Below are 19,740 nucleotides of genomic sequence, written 5' to 3' on the forward strand. Positions count from 1 at the left end.
GCAGACCCGGCAACGGCAGCGGCAGGCCCAGAAGCATCAGCGTCAGGCCCGGCAGCATCAGAGGCAGCGGCAGGCCCGGCAGCATCAGAGGCAGCGGCAGGTCCAGCAGCATCAGAGGCAGCGGCAGGCCCGGCAGCATCAGAGGCAGCGGCAGGCCCGGCAGCATCAGTGGCAGCGGCAGGCCAGGCAGCAGCAGCAGCAAAGCAGTCCCAGCAGTGGCAGTGGCAGGTCCAGCAGTGGCAATAGCAGAGCAGGCCCAGCAGAAGTGGCAGGCCCAGCAACTGCAGCAAAAGTGGCAGGCCCAGCAGCAAAAGTGGCAGGCCCAGCAGCAGCAAAAGTGGCAGGCCCAGCAGCAGCAAAAGTGGCAGGCCCAGCAGCAGCAAAAGTGGCAGGCCCAGCAGCAGCAAAAGTGGCAGGCCCAGCAGCAGCAGCAGCGGCAGGCCCGGCAGCATCAGCGTCAGCGGCAGGCCCAGCAACGGCAGCGTCAGCGGCAGGCCCGGCAGCATCAGCGTCAGCGGCAGGCCCGGCAGCATCAGCGTCAGCTGCAGGCCCGGCAGCGGCAGGCCCAGCAGCATCAGCGTCAGTGGCAGGCGCGGCAGCACTAGAGGCAATGGCAGGCCCAGCAGCATCAGCGGCAGGCCCGGCAGCATCAGCGGCAGGCCCGGCAGCATCAGCGGCAGGTCCGGCAGCATCAGAGGCAGCGGCAGGCCCGGCAGCATCAGCGGCAGGCCTGGCAGCATCAGAGGCAGCGGCAGGCCCGGCATCAGTGGCAGCGGCAGGCCAGGCAGCATCAGAGGCAGCGGCAGGCCCTGCAGCATCAGTGACAGCGGCAGGCCCGGCAGCATCAGCAGCATCAGAGGCAGCGGCAGGCCCGGCAGCATCAGTGGCAGTGGCAGGCCCGGTAGCATCAGTGGCAGCGGCAGGCCAAGCAGCAGCAGCGGCAAAGCAGTCCCAACAGTGGCAGTGGCAATAGCAGAGCAGGCCCAGCAGAAGTGGCAGGCCCAGCAATTGCAGCAAAAGTGGCAGGCCCAGCAGCAGCAGCAGCGGCAGGCCCGGCAGCAGCAGAGGCAGCAGCAGTGGCAGTGGCAGGCCAAGCAGCAGTGGCAGCGGGAGGCCAAGCAGCAGCAGCAGCGGCAGGCCCGGCAGCAGCAGAGGCAGCAGCAGTGGCAGTGGCAGGCCAAGCAGCAGTGGCAGCGGGAGGCCAAGCAGCAGCAGCGACAAAGCAGTCCCAGCAGTGGCAGTGGCAATAGCAGAGCAGGCCCAGCAGAAGTGGCAGGCCCAGCAGCAGCAGCAGCAGCCAAAGTGGCAGGCCCAGCAGCAGCAGCAGCCAAAGTGGCAGGCCCAGCAGCAGCAGCAGCCAAAGTGGCAGGCCCAGCAGCAGCAGCAGCCAAAGTGGCAGGCCCAGCAGCAGCAGCAGCAACAGCAGCCAAAGTGGCAGGCCCAACAGCAGCAGCAGCAGCAGCAGCCAAAGTGGCAGGCCCAGCAGCAGCAGCAGCAGCCAAAGTGGCAGGCCCAGCAGCAGCAGCAGCAGCCAAAGTGGCAGGCCCAGCAGCAGCAGCAGCAGCCAAAGTGGCAGGCCCAGCAGCAGCAGCAGCAGCCAAAGTGGCAGGCCCAGCAGCAGCAGCAGCAGCCAAAGTGGTAGGCCAAGCAGCAGCAGAAGCCAAAGTGGCAGGCCCAGCAGCAGCAGCAGCCAAAGTGGCAGGCCCAGCAGCAGCAGCAGCAGCCAAAGTGGCAGGCCCAGCAGCAGCAGCAGCAGCCAAAGTGGCAGGCCCAGCAGCAGCAGCAGCAGCCAAAGTGGCAGGCCCAGCAGCAGCAGCCAAAGTGGCAGGCCCAGCAGCAGCAGCAGCAGCCAAAGTGGCAGGCCCAGCAGCAGCAGCAGCAGCAGCCAAAGTGGCAGGCCCAGCAGCAGCAGCAGCAGCAAAAGTGGCAGGCCCAGCAGCAGCAGCAGTGGCAGGCCCAGCAGTAACTGCAGCAGCAGTGGCAGGTCCAGCAGTAACAGCAGAAGCATTGGCAGGCCCAGCAGCAACAGTAGCAGTAGCAACACGCCCAGCAGTGGCAGGCCCAGCAGCATCAGTGGTAGGCCCAGCAACGGCAGTGTCAGCGGCAGGCCCAGCAGCATCAGCGTCAGTGGCAGGCCAAGAAGCAGCAGCGGCAGGCCCAGAAGCAGCAGTGGCAGAGGCAGGCCCAGTAGCTACAGTGGCAGGCCCAACAGTGGCAGTGGCAGGTCCAGCAGTGGCAATAGCAGATCAGCCCCAGAAGCAGCAGTGGCAGTGGAAGCAGCAGTGGCAGTGGCAGCCCCAGCAGCAGCAGCGGCAGTGGCAGGCCCAGCAGCAGCAGCGGCAGTGGCAGGCCCAGCAGCAGCAGCGGCAGTGGCAGGCTCAGCAGCAGCAGCAGCAGAGGCAGGCTCAGCAGCAGCAGAGGCAGGCTCAGCAGCAGCAGCAGCAGAGGCAGGCTCAGCAGCAGCAGCAGCAGAGGCAGGCTCAGCAGCAGCAGCAGCAGAGGCAGGCTCAGCAGCAGCAGCAGCAGAGGCAGGCCCAGCAGCAGCAGCAGTGGCAGGCCTAGCAGTAACAGCAGCAGCAGAGGCAGGTCCAGCAGCAGCACTGGCAGGCCCAGCAGCAGCAGCACTGGCAGGCCTAGCAGCAGCAGCAGCACTGGCAGACCTAGCAGCAGCAGCAGCACTGGCAGGCCCAACAGCATCAGCAGCACTGGCAGGCCCAGCAGCAGCGGCAGGCCCAGCAGCAGCAGTAGCAGGTCTAGAAGTGGCAGCAGCAGAGCAAGTCCTGCAGTGGCAGCAGCAAAGCAGGTCCAGCAGTGGCAGAGGCTGACCTAGCAGCAGATGCTGGCCCAGCAGCAGCTTAAGTGGCAGGTCCAGCAGCAGCAATAGCAGCAGCGGTGGTGGAAGGCCCAGCAACAGCAGTGGTGGCAGACCCAGCAGCAGCAGCAACAGTGGTGGCAGACCCAGCAGCAGCAGCAACAGTGGTGGCAGACCCAGCAGCAGCAGCAACAGTGGTGGCAGACCTAGCAGCAGCAGCAACAGTGGTGGCAGACCCAGCAGCAGCAGCAGCGGTGGTGGCAGACCCAGCAGCAGCAGCAGCGGTGGTGGCAGACCCAGCAGCAGCAGCAGTGGTGGCAGACCCAGCAGCAGCAGCAGTGGTGGCAGACCCAGCAGCAGTGGTGGCAGACCCAGCAGCAGCAGCAGTGGTGGCAGACCCAGCAGCAGTGGTGGCAGTCCCAGCAGCAGTGGCAGGCCCAGCAGCAGCTGCAGCAGTGACAGGCCCAGCAGCAGCAGCAGCAGTGGCAGACCCAGCAGCAGCAGCAGCAGTGGCAGGCCCAGCAGCAGCAGCAGCAGGGCCAGCAGCAGCAGCAGCAGGCCCAGCAGCAGCAGCAGCAGGGCCAGCAGCAGCAGCAGCAGGGCCAGCAGCAGCAGCAGCAGGCCCAGCAGCAGCAGCAGGTCCAGCAGCAGGTCCAGCAGCAGCAGCAGCAGGCCCAGCAGCAGAAGCAGCAGCAGCAGGCCCAACAGCAGCAACAGCAGCAGCAGGCCCAGCAGCAGCAGCAGGCCCAGCAGCAGCAGCAGCAGTGGCGGGCCCAGCAGCAGCAGCAGCAGTGGCGGGCCTAGCAGCAGCAGCAGCAGCAGGGGGTCCAGCAGCAGCAGCAGCGGCAGGCCCAGCAGCAGCAGCAGCAGCAGTGGCAGGCCCAGCAGCAGTGGCAGGCCCAGCAGCAGTGGCAGGCCCAGCAGCAGTGGCAGGCCCAGCAGCAGTGACAGCCAAGCAGCAGTGGTGGCAGACCCAGCAGCAGCAGCAGCACTAGTGGTGGCAGGGCCAGCATCAGCAGTGACAGGCTTAGCAGCATCAGCAGTGACAGGCTCAGCAGCATCAGCAGCAGGCTTAGCAGCATCAGCAGCAGGCTTAGCAGCAGCAGCAGCCCCAGCCCCCAGCCCCCAGCCTCAGCCCCAGCCTCAGCAGCCTTAGCTCCAGCCCCAGAGGCAGCAGCAGTCCCAACAGCATCAGCAGCAGGCTCAGCAGCAGCAACAGCAGTGGTAGGCCCAGCAGCAGCAGCAGTAGCCCCAGCAGAGGCAGGCCCAGCAGCAACAGCAGTGGTGGCAGGCCCAGCAGCAACAGCAGTGGTGACAGGCCCAGCAGCAGTGGTGACAGGCCCAGTAACAGCGGCAGGGGCAGGCCCAGGAGCAGCAGCAGCGACAGGGGCAGGCCCAGCGGCAGCAGCAGCAGCGGCAGGGGCAGTCCCAGCGACAGCAGCAGCAGCGGCAGGGGCAGGCCCAGCGGCAGCAGCGGCAGGGGCAGGCCCAGCGGCAGCAGCGGCAGGGGCAGGCCCAGCAGCAGCAGCAGCGGCAGGGGCAGGGGCAGGCCCAGCGGCAGCATCAGCAGCAGCGGCAGGCCCAGCAGCAGCAGCAGCATTGGCGGGCCCAGCTGCAGCAGCAGCAGGGGCGGGCCCAGCTGCAGCAGCAGCAGGGGCGGGCCCAGCTGCAGCAGCAGCAGGGGCGGGCCCAGCTGCAGCAGCAGCAGGGGCGGGCCCAGCTGCAGCAGCAGCAGGGGCGGGCCCAGCTGCAGCAGCAGCAGGGGCGGGCCCAGCTGCAGCAGCAGCAGGGGCGGGCCCAGCTGCAGCAGCAGCAGGGGCGGGCCCAGCTGCAGCAGCAGCAGGGGCGGGCCCAGCTGCAGCAGCAGCAGGGGCGGGCCCAGCTGCAGCAGCAGCAGGGGCGGGCCCAGCTGCAGCAGCAGCAGGGGCGGGCCCAGCTGCAGCAGCAGCAGGGGCGGGCCCAGCTGCAGCAGCAGCAGGGGCGGGCCCAGCAGCAGCAGCAGCAGGGGCGGGCCCAGCAGCAGCAGCAGCAGGGGCGGGCCCAGCAGCAGCGGCAGGCCCAGCAGCAGCAGAAGCAGCAGCAGTGGCAGGCCCAGCAGCAGCAGCAGCAGCAGCAGCAGCAGCACTAGTGGTGGCAGGGCCAGCAGCAGCAGCAGCCTCAGCCCCCCGCCCACAACCCCAGCCCCAGCAGCCTTAGCTCCAGCCCCAGAGGCAGCAGTAGTCCCAACAGCATCAGCAGCAGGCTCAGCAGCAGCAACAGCAGTGGTAGGCCCAGCAGCAGCAGCAGGCCGAGCAGCAGCAGCAGTAGCCCCAGCAGAGGCAGGCCCAGCAGCAACAGCAGTGGTGGCAGGCCCAGCAGCAACAGCAGTGGTGGCAGGCCCAGCAGCAACAGCAGTGGTGGCAGGCCCGGCAGCAGTGGTGACAGGCCCAGCAGCAGTGGTGACAGGCCCAGCAGCAGTGGTGACAGGCCCAGGAACAGCGGCAGGGGCAAGCCCAGGAGCAGCAGCAGCGGTAGGGGCAGGCCCAGCGGCAGCAGCAGCACGGGCAGGCCCAGCGGCAGCATCATCATCAGCAGCAGCGGCAGGGGCAGGCCCAGCAGCAGCAGAAGCAGCGGCAGGGGCAGGCCCAGCAGCAGCAGCAGCAGCGGCAGGGGCAGGCCCAGCGGTAGCATCAGCAGCAGCAACAGCAGCAGCAGCAGCAGCAGGGGCAGTCGCAGCGGCAGCAGCAGCATCAGGGGCAGGCCCAGCGGCAGCAGCAGCAGCAGAGGCAGGCCCAGCAGCAGCAGCAGGGGCAGGCCCAGCGGCAGCAGCAGCAGCAGGGGCAGGCGCAGCGGCAGCAGCAGCAGCAGGCCCAGCGGCAGCAGCAGCAGCAGAGGCACACCCAGCAGCAGCAGCAGCAGCAGGGGCAGGTTCAGCGGCAGCAGCAGCAGCAGCAGCAGGGGCAGGCCCAGCGGCAGCAGCAGCATCAGGGGCAGGCCCAGCAGCAGCGGCAGCAGCAGGGGCAGGCCCAGTGGCAGCAGCAGCAGCAGGGGGTCCAGCAGCAGCAGCAGCAGTAGGGGGTCCAGCAGCAGGGGGTCCAGCAGCAGCAGGGGGTCCAGCAGCAGCAGGGGGTCCAGCAGCAGCAGCAGCAGCAGAAGGGGGTCCAGCAGCAGGGGGTCCAGCAGCAGCGGGTCCAGCAGCAGCAGCAGGGGGTCCAGCAGCAGCAGCAGGGGGTCCAGCAGCAGCAGGAGCAGCAGCAGCAGCAGGAGGGGGTCCAGCAGCAGCAGCAGCAGGAGGGAGTCCAGCAGCAGCAGCAGCAGCAGCAGGAGGGGGACCAGCAGCAGCAGCAGCAGCAGCAGGAGGGGGTCCAGCAGCAGCAGCAGCAGGAGGGGGTCCAGCAGCAGCAGCAGCAGCAGCAGGAGGGGGTCCAGCAGCAGCAGCAGCAGCAGCAGGAGGGGGTCCAGCAGCAGCAGCAGCAGGAGGGGGTCCAGCAGCAGCAGCAGCAGCAGCAGGGGGTCCAGCAGCAGGGGGTCCAGCAGCAGCAGCAGCAGCAGGGGGTCCAGCAGCAGCAGCGGGTCCAGCAGCAGCAGCAGCAGCAGCAGCAGCAGGAGCACCAGCAGCAGCAGCAGCAGCAGGGGGTCCAGCAGCAGCAGCAGCAGGGGGTCCAGCAGCAGCAGCAGGGGGTCCAGCAGCAGCAGCAGCAGCAGCAGGGGGTCCAGCAGCAGCAGCAGCAGCAGCAGCAGGGGGTCCAGCAGCAGCAGCAGCAGCAGCAGCAGGGGGTCCAGCAGCAGCAGCAGCAGCAGGGGGTCCAGCAGCAGCAGGGGGTCCAGCAGCAGCAGCAGCAGCAGGGGGTCCAGCAGCAGCAGCAGCAACAGGGGGTCCAGCAGCAGCAGCAGCAACAGGGGGTCCAGCAGCAGCAGCAGCAGCAGGGGGTCCAGCAGCAGCAGCAGCAGCAGCAGGGGGTCCAGCAGCAGCAGCAGCAGCAGCAGGGAGTCCAGCAGCTGCAGCAGCAGCAGCAGCAGGGGCTCCAGCAGCAGCAGCTGCAGCTGGGGGTCCAGCAGCAGCAGCAGCAGCATCATGTGGCCAGCAGCAGCAGCAGCAGCAGGGGGTCCAGCAGCAGAAGCAGCAGCAGCAGTAGGGGGTCCAGCAGCAGCAGCAGCAGCAGGGGGTCCAGCAGCAGCAGCAGGGGGTCCAGCAGCAGCAGCAGCAGCAGCAGGGGGTCCAGCAGCAGCAGCAGCAGCAGCAGGGGGTCCAGCAGCAGCAGCAGCAGCAGCAGGGGGTCCAGCAGCAGCAGCAGTAGCAGCAGGGGGTCCAGCAGCAGCAGCAGCAGGGGGTCCAGCAGCAGCAGCAGCAGCAGGGGGTCCAGCAGCAGCAGCAGTAGCAGGGGGTCCAGCAGCAGCAGCAGTAGCAGGGGGTCCAGCAGCAGCAGCAGCAGCAGCAGCAGGGGGTCCAGCAGCAGCAGCAGCAGGGGGTCCAGCAGCAGCAGCAGGGGGTCCAGCAGCAGCAGCAGCAGCAGCAGGGGGTCCAGCAGCAGCAGCAGGGGGTCCAGCAGCAGCAGCAGCAGCAGGGGGTCCAGCAGCAGCAGCAGTAGCAGCAGCAGCAGGGGGTCCAGCAGCAGCAGCAGCAGCAGCAGCAGGGGGTCCAGCACAGCAGCAGCAGCAGCAGGGGGTCCAGCAGCAGCAGCAGCAGGGGGTCCAGCAGCAGCAGCAGCAGTAGTAGGGGGTCGAGCAGCAGCAGCAGCAGCAGGGGGTCCAGCAGCAGCAGCAGCAGCAGCAGGAGGTCCAGCAGCAGCAGCAGCAGTAGCAGGGGGTCCAGCAGCAGCAGCAGCAGCAGGGGGTCCAGCAGCAGCAGCAGCAGCAGGGGGTCCAGCAGCAGCAGCAGCAGCAGCAGGGGGTCCAGCAGCAGCAGCAGCAGCAGGGGGTCCAGTATCAGCAGCAGCAGCCGCAGCAGCAGGGGGTCCAGCAGCAGGAGCAGCAGCAGCCGCAGCAGCAGGGGGTCCAGCAGCAGCAGCAGCAGCAGCAGGGGGTCCAGCAGCAGCAGCAGCAGCAGCAGCAGGGGGTCCAGCAGTAGCAGCAGTAGCAGCAGCAGCAGCAGCAGCAGCAGCAGGGGGTCCAGCAGCAGCAGCAGCAGCAGCAGGGGGTCCAGCAGCAGCAGCAGCAGCAGCAGGGGGTCCAGCAGCAGGGGGTCCAGCAGCAGCCGCAGCAGCAGCAGCAGGGGGTCCAGCAGCAGGGGGTCCAGCAGCAGCAGCAGCACCAGCAGCAGCAGCAGGGGGTCCAGCAGCAGCAGCAGCAGCAGGGGATCCAGCAGCAGCACCAGCAGCAGCAGCAGGGGGTCCAGCAGGAGCAGCAGCAGCAGCAGCAGCAGCAGCAGCAGCAGGGGGTGCAGCAGCAGCAGCAGCAGGGGGTCCAGCAGCAGCAGCAGCAGCAGCAGCAGGGGGTCTAACAGCAGCAGCAGCAGCAGCAGCAGAGGGTCCAGGAGCAGCAACAGCAGCAGCAGCAACAGCAGGGGGTCCAGCAGCAGCAGCGGGTCCAGCAGCAGCAGCGGGTCCAGAAGCAGCAGGGGGTCCAGCAGCAGCAGCAGCGGGTCCAGCAGCAGCAGCAGGGGGTCCAGCAGCAGCAGCAGGGGGTCCAGCAGCAGCAGCAGCAGCAGCAGCAGGGGGTCCAGCAGCAGCAGCAGCAGCAGCCAGCAGCAGCAGCAGCAGGGGGTCCAGCAGCAGCAGCAGCAGCAGGGGGTCCAGCAGCAGCAGCAGCAGCAGCAGGGGGTCCAGCAGCAGCAGCAGGGGGTCCAGCAGCAGCAGCAGCAGCAGCAGCAGGAGGTCCAGCAGCAGCAGCAGCAGCAGGGGGTCCAGCAGCAGCAGCAGCAGCAGCAGCAGGGTGTCCAGCAGCAGCAGCTGGGGGTCCAGCAGCAGCAACAGCAGGGGGTCCAGCAGCAGGGGGTCCAGCAGCAGCAGGAGCAGGGGGTCCAGCAGCAGCAGCAGCAGGAGATTCAGCAGCAGCAGCAGCAGCAGGGGGTCCAGCAGCAGCAGGGGGTCCAGCAGCAGCAGGGGGTCCAGTAGCAGCAGGGGGTCCAGTAGCAGCAGCAGCAGCAGCAGCAGGGGATCCAGCAGCAGTAGCAGCAGCAGCAGCAGCAGGGGGTCCAGCAGCAGCAGCAGCAGGGGGTCCAGCAGCAGCAGCAGCAGCAGGGGGGGGTCCAGCAGCAGCAGCAGCAGCAGCAGGGGGTCCAGCAGCAGCAGCAGCAGCAGCAGCAGCAGCACCAGCAGCAGGTGGCCCAGTAGCAGCAGCAGCAGCAGCAGCAGGGGATCCAGCAGCAGTAGCAGCAGCAGCAGCAGCAGGGGGTCCAGCAGCAGCAGCAGCAGGGGGTCCAGCAGCAGCAGCAGCAGCAGGGAGGGGTCCAGCAGCAGCAGCAGCACCAGCAGGGGGGGGTCCACCAGCAGCAGCCGCACCAGCAGGGGGGGGTCCAGCAGCAGCAGCAGCAGCAGCAGCAGGGGGGGGGTCCAGCAGCAGAAGTAGCACCAGCAGGGGGGGGTCCAGCAGCAGCAGCAGCAGCAGCAGCAGGGGGGGTCCAGCAGCAGCAGCAGCAGGGGGGGTCTAGCAGCAGCAGCAGGGGGGGGTCCAGCAGCAGCAGCAGTAGCAACAGCAGCAGGGGGGGATCCAGCAGCAGCAGCAGGGGGGGGGTCCAGCAGCAGCAGCAACAGCAGGGGGTCCAGCAGAGGCAGCAACAGCAGGGGGTCCAGCAGCAGCAGCAGCAGCAGCAGCAGGGGGTCCAGCAGCAGCAGCAGGAGGTCCAGCAGCAGCAGCAGCAGGGGGTCCAGTAGCAGCAGCAGCAGCAGCAGGGGGTCCAGCAGCAGCAGCAGCAGCAGCAGGGGGTCCAGCAGCAGCAGCAGCAGGGGGTCCAGCAGCAGCAGCAGCAGCAGGGGTTCCAGCAGCAGCAGCAGCAGCAGGGGTTCCAGCAGCAGCAGCAGCAGCAGGGGGTCCAGCAGCAGCAGCAGCAGCAGCAGCAGGGGGTCCAGCAGCAGCAGCTGGGGGTCCAGCAGCAGCAACAGGAAGGGGTCCAGCAGCAGCAGCAGCAGCAGCAGCAGGGGGTCCAGCAGCAGCAGCAGCAGGGGGTCCAGCAGCAGCAGGGGGTCCATTAGCAGCAGGGGATCCAGTAGCAGCAGCAGCAGCAGCAGCATGGGGTCCAGGAGCAGCAGCAGCAGCAGCAGCAGGGGGTCCAGCAGCAGCAGCAGCAGCAGCAGGGGGTCCGGCAGCAGCAGCAGCAGCAGCGGCAGCAGCAGCAGCAGCAGCAGGGGGTCCGGCAGCAGCAGCAGCAGCAGCAGGGGGTCCGGCAGCAGCAGCAGCAGCAGCAGGGGGTCCGGCAGCAGCAGCAGCAGCAGGGGGCCAGCAGCAGCAGCAGCAGGAGGGCCAGCAGCAGCAGCAGCAGGAGCAGGGGGCCAGCAGCAGCAGCAGCAGGAGCAGGGGGCCAGCAGCAGCAGCAGCACCAGCAGCAGCAGGTCCGGCAGCAGCACCAGCAGCAGGTCAGGCAGCAGCAGCAGCAGCGGGTCCGGCAGCAGCAGCAGCAGCGGGTCTGGCAGCAGCAGCAGCAGCGGGTCCGGCAGCAGCAGCAGCAGGGGGTCCAGCAGCAGCAGCAGCAGCGGGGGTCCGGCAGCAGCAGCAGCAGCAGCAGCAGCAGGGGGTCCGGCAGCAGCAGCAGCAGCAGCAGCAGGGGGTTCGGCAGCAGCAGCAGCAGCAGGTCCGGCAGCAGCAGCAGCAGGGGGTCCGGCAGCAGCAGCAGCAGCAGGGGGTCCGGCAGCAGCAGCAGCAGCGGGTCCGGCAGCAGCAGCAGCAGCAGGGGGTCCGGCAGCAGCAGCAGCAGCAGGGGGTCCGGCAGCAGCAGCAGCAGCAGGGGGTCCGGCAGCAGCAGCAGCAGCAGGGGGTCCGGCAGCAGCAGCAGCAGCAGGGGGTCCGGCAGCAGCAGCAGCAGCAGGGGGTCCGGCAGCAGCAGCAGCAGCAGGGGGTCCGGCAGCAGCAGCAGCAGCGGGTCCGGCAGCAGCAGCAGCAGAATGGGGTCCAGCAGCAGCAGCAGCAGAAGCAGCAGGGGGTCAAGCAGCAGCAGCAGCAGGGGGTCCGGCAGCAGCAGCAGCAGCAGGGGGGGCACCCGCAGCAGCATCAGCAGCAGCAGGGTCCAGCAGCAGCAGCAGCAGCAGGGGTCCAGCAGCAGGGTCCAGCACCAGCAGCAGCAGCCGCTCCAGCAGCAGCAGCAGCAGCAGCAGCAGCAGCGGGTCCAGCAGCAGCAGCAGCGGGTCCAGCAGCAGCAGCAGGTGGTGCAGCAGCAGCAGCAGCAGCAGCAGCAGCAGGGGGGGCCCGCAGCAGCAGCAGCAGGAGCAGCAGCAGCAGGAGGGGGGTCCAGCAGCAGCAGCAGCAGCAGCAGCAGGGGGTCCAGCAGCAGCAGCAGCAGCAGCAGCAGCAGGGGGTCCAGCAGCAGCAGCAGCAGCGGGGGGTCCAGCAGCAGCAGCAGCAGCAGCAGCAGCAGCAGCGGGGGGCGGCAGCAGCAGCAGCAGGGGGGTCCAGCAGCAGCAGCAGCAGCAAGGGGGGTCCAGCAGCAGCAGGTGGGGGGGTCCAGCAGCAGCAGCAGCAGGGGGGGGTCCAGCAGCAGCAGCAGCAGCAGGGGGGGGTCCAGCAGCAGCAGCAGCAGCAGCAGCAGCAGGGGGTCCAGCAGCAGCAGCAGCAGCAGGGGGTCCAGCAGCAGCAGCAGCAGGGGGTCCAGCAGCAGCAGCAGCAGCAGGGGGGGGTCCAGCAGCAGCAGCAGCAGCAGGGGGGGGTCCAGCAGCAGCAGGGGGGGGTCCAGCAGCAGCAGCAGCAGCAGGGGGTCCAGCAGCAGCAGCAGCAGCAGGGGGTCCAGCAGCAGCAGCAGCAGCAGCAGCAGGGGGTCCAGCAGCAGCAGCAGCAGCAGCAGCAGGGGGTCCAGCAGCAGCAGCAGCAGCAGCAGCAGGGGGTCCAGCAGCAGCAGCAGCAGGGGGTCCAGCAGCAGCAGCAGCAGCAGCAGGGGGTCCAGCAGCAGCAGCAGCAGCAGCAGGGGGTCCAGCAGCAGCAGCAGCAGCAGCAGGGGGTCCAGCAGCAGCAGCAGCAGCAGGGGGTCCAGCAGCAGCAGCAGCAGCAGGAGGTCCAGCAGCAGCAGCAGCAGCAGGGGGTCCAGCAGCAGCAGCAGCAGCAGCAGCAGCAGGGGGTCCAGCAGCAGCAGCAGCAGGGGGCCAGCAGCAGCAGCAGCAGCAGAGGGAGTTCCAGCAGCAGCAGCAGCAGCAGCAGGGGGCCCCCAGCAGCAGCAGCAGCAGCCGCAGGGGGCCAGCTGCAGCAGCAGCAGCAGCAGTGGTCCAGCAGCAGCAGGGGGCCAGCAGCAGCAGCAGCAGCAGCAGCAGCAGCAGCAGCAGCAGCAGCAGCAGCAGCAGTAGGGTGCCAGCAGCAGCAGCAGTAGGGGGCCAGCATCAGCAGCAGCAGCAGCAGGGGGGGTCCAGCAGCAGCAGCAGCAGCAGGAGGGGGGTCCAGCAGCAGCAGCAGCAGCAGCAGCAGCAGCAGGGGGGGGGTCCAGCAGCAGCAGCAGCAGCAGCAGCAGCAGCAGGGGGGGGTCCAGCAGCAGCAGCAGCAGCAGCAGCAGCAGCAGGGGGGGGTCCAGCAGCAGCAGCAGCAGGGGGTCCAGCAGCAGCAGCAGCAGCAGGGGGTCCAGCAGCAGCAGCAGGGGGTCCAGCAGCAGCAGCAGCAGCAGCAGCAGCAGGGGGTCCAGCAGCAGCAGCAGCAGCAGCAGCAGGGGGTCCAGCAGCAGCAGCAGCAGCAGGTGGAGCAGAAGCAGCAGCAGCAGCAGCAGGGGGTGCAGCAGCAGCAGCAGCAGGGGGTCCAGCAGCAGCAGCAGCAGCAGCAGCAGCAGCAGCAGCAGCAGCAGCAGCAGCAGGGGGGGGTCCAGCAGCAGCAGCAGCAGCAGCGGGGGGGTCCAGCAGCAGCAGCAGCAGCAGGGGGGGGGTCCAGCAGCAGCAGCAGCAGCAGGGGGGGGGTCCAGCAGCAGCAGCAGCAGGGGGGGGTCCAGCAGCAGCCGCAGGGGGGGGTCCAGCAGCAGCAGCAGCAGCCGGTGCAGCAGCAGCAGCAGCAGCAGGGGCCAGCAGCACCAGCAGCAGCAGCAGGCGGCCCAGCAGCAGCAGCAGCAGCAGCAGGGGGCAGCAGCAGCAGCAGCAGCAGCAGGGGGTCCAGCAGCAGCAGCAGCAGGGGGTCCAGCAGCAGCAGCAGCAGCAGGGGGGGGTCCAGCAGCAGCAGCAGCAGCAGGGGGGGGTCCAGCAGCAGCAGCAGCAGCAGGGGGGGTCCAGCAGCAGCAGCAGCAGCAGCAGGGGGGGGTCCAGCAGCAGCAGCAGCAGCAGGGGGGGGCCAGCAGCAGCAGCAGGGGGGGGGTCCTGCAGCAGCAGCAGCAGGGGGGTCCAGCAGCAGCAGCAGCAGCAGCAGCAGGGGACCAGCAGCAGCAGCAGCAGCAGCAGCAGGGGGCCAGCAGCAGCAGCAGCAGCAGCAGGGGGTCCAGCAGCAGCAGCAGCAGCAGGGGTCCAGCAGCAGCAGCAGCAGCAGCAGGGGGGGGTCCAGCAGCAGCAGCAGCAGGGGGGGGGTCCAGCAGCAGCAGCAGCAGCAGCAGCAGGGGGGGGGTCCAGCAGCAGCAGCAGCAGCAGCAGGGGGGGGGTCCAGCAGCAGCAGCAGCAGCAGGGGGGGGTCCAGCAGCAGCAGCAGCAGCAGCAGGGGGTCCAGCAGCAGCAGCAGCAGCAGCAGGGGGGGGTCCAGCAGCAGCAGCAGCAGCAGCAGGGGGGGGTCCAGCAGCAGCAGCAGCAGGGGGGGGTCCAGCAGCAGCAGCAGCAGCAGGGGGGGGTCCAGCAGCAGCAGCAGCAGCAGGGAGGGGTCCAGCAGCAGCAGCAGCAGCAGGGGGGGTCCAGCAGCAGCAGCAGCAGCAGCAGCAGCAGCAGCAGGGGGGGGTCCAGCAGCAGCAGCAGCAGCAGCAGGGGGTCCAGCAGCAGCAGGGGGTCCAGCAGCAGCAGCAGCAGCAGCAGCAGCAGGGGGTCCAGCAGCAGCAGCAGCAGCAGGGGGTCCAGCAGCAGCAGCAGCAGCAGCAGGGGGTCCAGCAGCAGCAGCAGCAGCAGGGGGTCCAGCAGCAGCAGCAGCAGCAGCAGCAGGGGGTCCAGCAGCAGCAGCAGCAGCAGCAGCAGGGGGTCCAGCAGCAGCAGCAGCAGCAGCAGCAGGGGGTCCAGCAGCAGCAGCTGGTGGCCAGTCGCAGCAGCAGCAGAAGCAGCAGGCGTCCAGCAGCAGCAGCAGCAGCAGCAGCCGCACCAGCAGCAGCAGCAGCACCAGCAGCAGCAGCAGCAGCAGGAGCCGCAGCAGCAGCAGCAGCAGCAGCAGGGGGTCCAGCAGCAGCAGCAGCAGCAGCAGCAGGGGATCCAGCAGCAGCAGCAGCAGGGGGTCCAGCAGCAGCAGCAGCAGCGGGGGGTCCAGCAGCAGCAGCAGCAGCAGCAGCAGCAGGTCCAGCAGCAGCAGCAGCAGAAGCAGGGCGGGGACCCGCAGCAGCACCAGCAGCAGCGGGTCCGGCAGCAGCAGCAGCAGAATGGGGTCCAGCAGCAGCAGCAGCAGGGGGGGTCCAGCAGCAGCAGCAGCAGGGGGGGGGACCAGCAGCAGCAGCAGCAGCAGCAGCAGGGGGGGATCCAGCAGCAGCAGCAGCAGCAGGGGGTCCAGCAGCAGCAGCAGCAGCAGCAGCAGGGGGGGGGTCCAGCAGCAGCAGCAGCAGCAGCAGCAGCAGCAGCAGCAGCAGCAGGGGTCCAGCAGCAGCAGCAGCAGCAGCAGCAGCAGGGTCCAGCAGCAGCAGCAGCAGGGAGTCCAGCAGCAGCAGCAGCAAGGGTCCAGCAGCAGGGGGGGTCCAGCAGCAGTAGCAGCAGCAGCAGGAGGATGGTCCAGCAGCAGCAGCAGCAGGGGGTCCAGCAGCAGCAGCAGCAGTCCAGCAGCAGCAGCAGCAGCAGGGGGCGTGCAGCAGCAGCAGCAGCAGGAGGGGTCCAGCAGCAGCAGCAGCAGCAGCAGCAGGGAGGGGTCCAGCAGCAGCAGCAGGGAGGGGTCCAGCAGCAGCAGCAGCAGCAGCAGGGGAGCAGCAGCAGCAGCAGCTGGCCAGCAGCAGCAGCAGCAGCAGCAGCAGCAGCAGGGGGCCAGCAGCAGCAGCAGGGGGCCAGCAGCAGCAGCAGCAGCAGCAGCAGGCGGCCAGCAGCAGCAGCAGCAGCAGCAGGGGGCCAGCAGCAGCAGCAGCAGCAGCAGCAGCAGCAGCAGCAGCAGGGGGGGGTCCAGCAGCAGCAGCAGCAGCAGCAGCAGCAGGGGGGGTCCAGCAGCAGCAGCAGCAGCAGGGGGGGTCCAGCAGCAGCAGCAGCAGCAGGGGGGGGTCCAGCAGCAGCAGCAGCAGCAGGGGGGGGTCCAGCAGCAGCAGCAGCAGCAGCAGCAGCAGCAGCAGCAGGGGGGGGTCCAGCAGCAGCAGCAGCAGGGGGGTCCAGCAGCAGCAGCAGCAGCAGCAGCGGGGTCCAGCAGCAGCAGCAGCAGCAGCAGCAGGGGGGGGTCCAGCAGCAGCAGCAGCAGCAGGGGGGGGTCCAGCAGCAGCAGCAGGGGTCCAGCAGCAGCAGCGGCGGGGCCAGCAGCAGCAGCAGCAGCAGCAGGGGGGGGGTCCAGCAGCAGCAGCAGCAGCGGGGGGTCCAGCAGCAGCAGCAGCAGGGGGGGACCAGCAGCAGCAGCAGCAGGGGGGGGTCCAGCAGCAGCAGCAGCAGGGGGGGGGACCAGCAGCAGCAGCAGCAGCAGCACAACAAGGCGGGGGGGGGTCCAGCAGCAGCAGCAGCAGCAGCAGGGGGTCCAGCAGCAGCAGAAGCAGCAGGGGCACCAGCAGCAGCAGCAGGGGGTCCAGCAGCAGCAGCAGCAGCAGCAGGGGGTCCAGCAGCAGCAGCAGCAGGGGGTCCAGCAGCAGCAGCAGCAGCAGGGGGACCAGCAGCAGCAGCAGCAGGGGTTCCAGCAGCAGCAGCAGCAGCAGCAGTAGCAGCAGCCAGCAGCAGCCAGCAGTAGCAGCAGCCAGCAGCAGCAGCAGCAGCAGCAGCAGCAGCAGCAGCAGCAGCAGCAGCAGCAGCAGCAGCCAGCAGCAGCAGCAGCAGCAGCAGGGGGTCCAGCAGCAGCAGCAGCAGGGGGTCCAGCAGCAGCAGCAGCAGGGGGTCCAGCAGCAGCAGCAGCAGCAGCAGCGGTGTACAGCAGCAGCAGCAGCAGCAGGAGGGGGGTCCAGCAGCAGCAGCAGGGGGGGGGTCCAGCAGCAGCAGCAGCAGCAGGGGGGGTCCAGCAGCAGCAGCAGCAGCAGCAGGGGGTCCAGCAGCAGCAGCAGCAGCAGGGGGCCAGCAGCAGCAGCAGCAGCAGCAGGGGTCCAGCAGCAGCAGCAGCAGCAGCAGCAGGGGGCCAGCAGCAGCAGGTGGTCCCGCAGCAGCAGGTGGTCCGGCAGCAGCAGCAGCAGCAGCGGGTCCGGCAGCAGCAGCAGCAGCAGGGGGGGGGTCCAGCAGCAGCAGCAGCAGGGGGGGGTCCAGCAGCAGCAGCAGCAGGGGGGGGTCCAGCAGCAGCAGCAGCAGCAGCAGCAGGGGGCCAGCAGCAGCAGCAGCAGCAGGAGGTGGGTCCAGCAGCAGCAGCAGCAGCAGCAGCAGCGGGGTACAGCAGCAGCAGCAGCAGCAGGAGGGGGGTCCAGCAGCAGCAGCAGGGGGGGGTCCAGCAGCAGCAGTAGCAGCAGCAGCAGGGGACCAGCAGCAGCAGCACCAGCACCAGGGGCCCAGCAGCAGCAGCAGCAGCAGCCGCAGCAGGGGGTCCAGCAGCAGCAGCAGCAGCAGCAGGGGGGGTCCAGCAGCAGCAGCAGCAGCAGGGGTCCAGCAGCAGCAGCAGCAGCAGCAGCAGCCAGCAGCAGCAGCAGCAGGGGGTCCAGACCAGCAGGAGCAGCAGCAGGGGGTCCAGCAGCAGCAGCAGCAGTAGTAGGGGGTCGAGCAGCAGCAGCAGCAGCAGGGGGTCCAGCAGCAGCAGCAGCAGGAGGTCCAGCAGCAGCAGCAGCAGCCAGGGAGTCCAGCAGCAGCAGCAGCAGCAGGGTCCAGCAGCAGCAGCTGCAGCAGCAGCAGGGGTCCAGCAGCAGCAGCAGCAGCAGCAGGGGGTCCAGCAGCAGCAGCAGCAGGAAGTCAGCAGCAGCAGCAGCAGCAGCAGGGGTCAGCAGCAGCAGCAGCAGCAGCAGCAGAGGGGGGTCCAGCAGCAGCAGCAGCAGCAGCAGCAGGGGGTCCAGCAGCAGCAGCAGCAGCAGCAGCAGCAGCAGCAGCAGCAGGGGGCGGTCCAGCAGCAGCAGCGGGTCCAGCGGCAGCAGCAGCAGCAGCAGCAGGGGGCCAGCAGCAGCAGCAGCCGCAGCCGCAGCAGCAGCGGGGGTCCAGCAGCAGCAGCAGCAGGGGTCCAGCAGCAGCAGCAGCAGCAGCAGCAGCAGCAGCTGGGGGGAGTCCAGCAGCAGCAGCAGCAGCAGCACCAGCAGCAGCAGCAGCAGCAGGGGGTCCAGCAGCAGCAGCAGCAGCAGGGGGTCCAGCAGCAGCAGCAGCAGCAGCAGGGGGTCCAGCAGCAGCAGCAGCAGCAGCAGCAGCAGCAGCAGCAGGGGGTCCAGCAGCAGCAGCAGCAGCAGCAGCAGGGGGTCCAGCAGCAGCAGCAGCAGAAGAGGGTCCAGCAGCAGCAGCAGCAGGTCCAGCATCAGCAGCAGCCGGAGGACCAGCAGCAGCAGCAGCAGCAGGGGGGGGGTCCAGCAGCAGCAGCAGCAGCAGCAGGGGGTCCAGCAGCAGCAGCAGCAGCAGGTCCAGCAGCAGCAGCAGCAGCAGCAGCAGCAGCAGCAGCAGCAGCAGCAGCAGCAGCAGCAGCAGGGGGTCCAGCAGCAGCAGCAGCAGGGGGTCCAGCAGCAGCAGCAGCAGCAGGGGGTCCAGCAGCAGCAGCAGCAGCAGCAGCAGGGGGTCCAGCAGCAGCAGCAGCAGGGGGTCCAGCAGCAGCAGCAGCAGCAGCAGCAGGGCCAGCAGCAGCAGCAGCAGCAGGGCCAGCAGCAGCAGCAGCAGCAGGGGGTCCTGCAGCAGCAGCAGCAGCAGCAGCAGGGGGTCCAGCAGCAGCAGCAGCAGCAGCAGCAGCAGCAGCAGCAGCAGCAGGGGGTCCAGCAGCAGCAGCAGCAGCAGCAGGACCAGCAGCAGCAGCAGCAGCAGCACCAGCAGCAGCAGCAGCAGCAGCAGCAGGGGGAGCAGCAGCAGCAGCAGTCCAGCAGCAGCGGGGCAGCTCCAGCAGCAGCAGCAGGGGGGGGGTCCAGCAGCAGCAGGGGGGTCCAGCAGCAGCAGCCGCAGCAGCAGGGGGGGGGTCCAGCAGCAGCAGCAGCAGCAGGGGGTCCGGCAGCAGCAGCAGCAGCAGCAGGGGTCCAGCAGCAGCAGCAGGGGGGGGTCCAGCAGCAGCAGCAGCAGCAGCAGCAGCAGCAGCAGCAGCAGCAGGGGGGGGTCCAGCAGCAGCAGCAGCAGCAGGGGGGGGTCCAGCAGCAGCAGCAGCAGCAGGGGGGGGTCCAGCAGCAGCAGCAGCAGGAGGGGGGGGTCCAGCAGCAGCAGCAGGGGGGGGGTCCAGCAGCAGCAGCAGCAGCAGCAGGAAAGGGCCCAGCAGCAGCAGCAGCAGCAGCAGCAGGGCCAGCAGCAGCAGCAGCAGCAGCAGCAGCAGGGCCAGCAGCAGCAGCAGCAGCAGCAGGGGGTCCAGCAGCAGCAGCAGGTGCAGCAGCAGCAGCAGCAGCAGCAGCTGCAGCTGCAGCAGCAGCAGCAGCGGGAGCAGCAGCGGGTCCAGCAGCAGCAGCAGCAGCAGCAGGGAGGGGTCCAGCAGCAGCAGCAGCAGCAGCAGCAGCAGGGGGGGGTCCAGCAGCAGCAGCAGCAGGGGGGGGTCCAGCAGCAGCAGCAGCAGGGGGGGGTCCAGCAGCAGCAGCAGCAGCAGCAGGGCAGCAGCAGCAGCAGCAGCAGCAGTAGCAGGCCAGCAGCAGCAGCAGCAGTAGCAGGCCAGCAGCAGCAGCAGCAGTAGCAGGCCAGCAGCAGCAGCAGCAGTAGCAGGCCAGCAGCAGCAGCAGCAGCAGCAGGCCAGCAGCAGCAGCAGCAGCAGCAGGAGGAGGAGCAGCAGTAGCAGCAGCAGCAGCAGCAGCAGCAGCAGGGGGAGCAGCAGCAGCAGCAGCAGCAGCAGCAGCAGCGGTCCAGCAGCAGCAGCAGCAGCAGCAGCAGCAGCAGCAGCAGCAGCAGCAGCAGGGCGCCAGCAGCAGCAGCAGCAGCAGCAGCAGCAGCAGGGGGTCCAGCAGCAGCAGCAGCAGCAGCAGTGGGGCAGCAGCAGCAGCAGCAGCTGCAGGGGTGCAGCAGCAGCAGCAGCGGGCCAGCAGCAGCAGCAGCAGCAGCAGCAGCAGCAGCAGGGGGCCAGCAGCAGCAGCAGCAGCAGCGGGCCAGCAGCAGCAGCAGCAGCAGCAGGGAACCAGCAGCAGCAGCAGCAGCAGCAGCAGCAGCAGCAGCAGCAGGGGGCCAGCAGCAGCAGCAGCAGCAGGGGGCCAGCAGCAGCAGCAGCAGCAGCAGCAGGGGGTCCAGCAGCAGCAGCAGCAGCAGGGGGTCCAGCAGCAGCAGCAGCAGCAGCAGCAGCAGCAGCAGCAGGGGGTCCAGCAGCAGCAGCAGCAGCAGCAGCAGGAGGGGGGTCCAGCAGCAGCAGCAGCAGCAGGGGGTCCAGCAGCAGCAGCAGCAGCAGCAGCAGGGGGAGGTCCAGCAGCAGCAGCAGCAGCATCAGGGGGGTGGTCCAGCAGCAGCAGGGGGGGGTCCAGCAGCAGCAGCAGCAGCAGCAGCAGCAGCAGGGGGCCAGCAGCAGCAGCAGCAGCAGCAGCAGGGGGCCAGCAGCAGCAGCAGCAGCAGCCA

At 69.8% G+C, this 19,740-nt stretch overlaps 1 pseudogene; it reads left to right on the forward strand.

Moving 5' to 3' along the window:
- The first annotated feature begins 86 nt into the window (after positions 1-86).
- LOC145397640 (uncharacterized) overlaps positions 87-19,740 on the forward strand; it is a 27,027-nt pseudogene continuing 7,373 nt past the window's right edge.

The sequence above is a fragment of the Coenobita brevimanus genome, chromosome 5 (assembly GCF_032717465.1).
Source record: "Coenobita brevimanus isolate Jiangsu-jjx chromosome 5, ASM3271746v2, whole genome shotgun sequence".
NCBI lineage: Eukaryota > Metazoa > Arthropoda > Malacostraca > Decapoda > Coenobitidae > Coenobita > Coenobita brevimanus.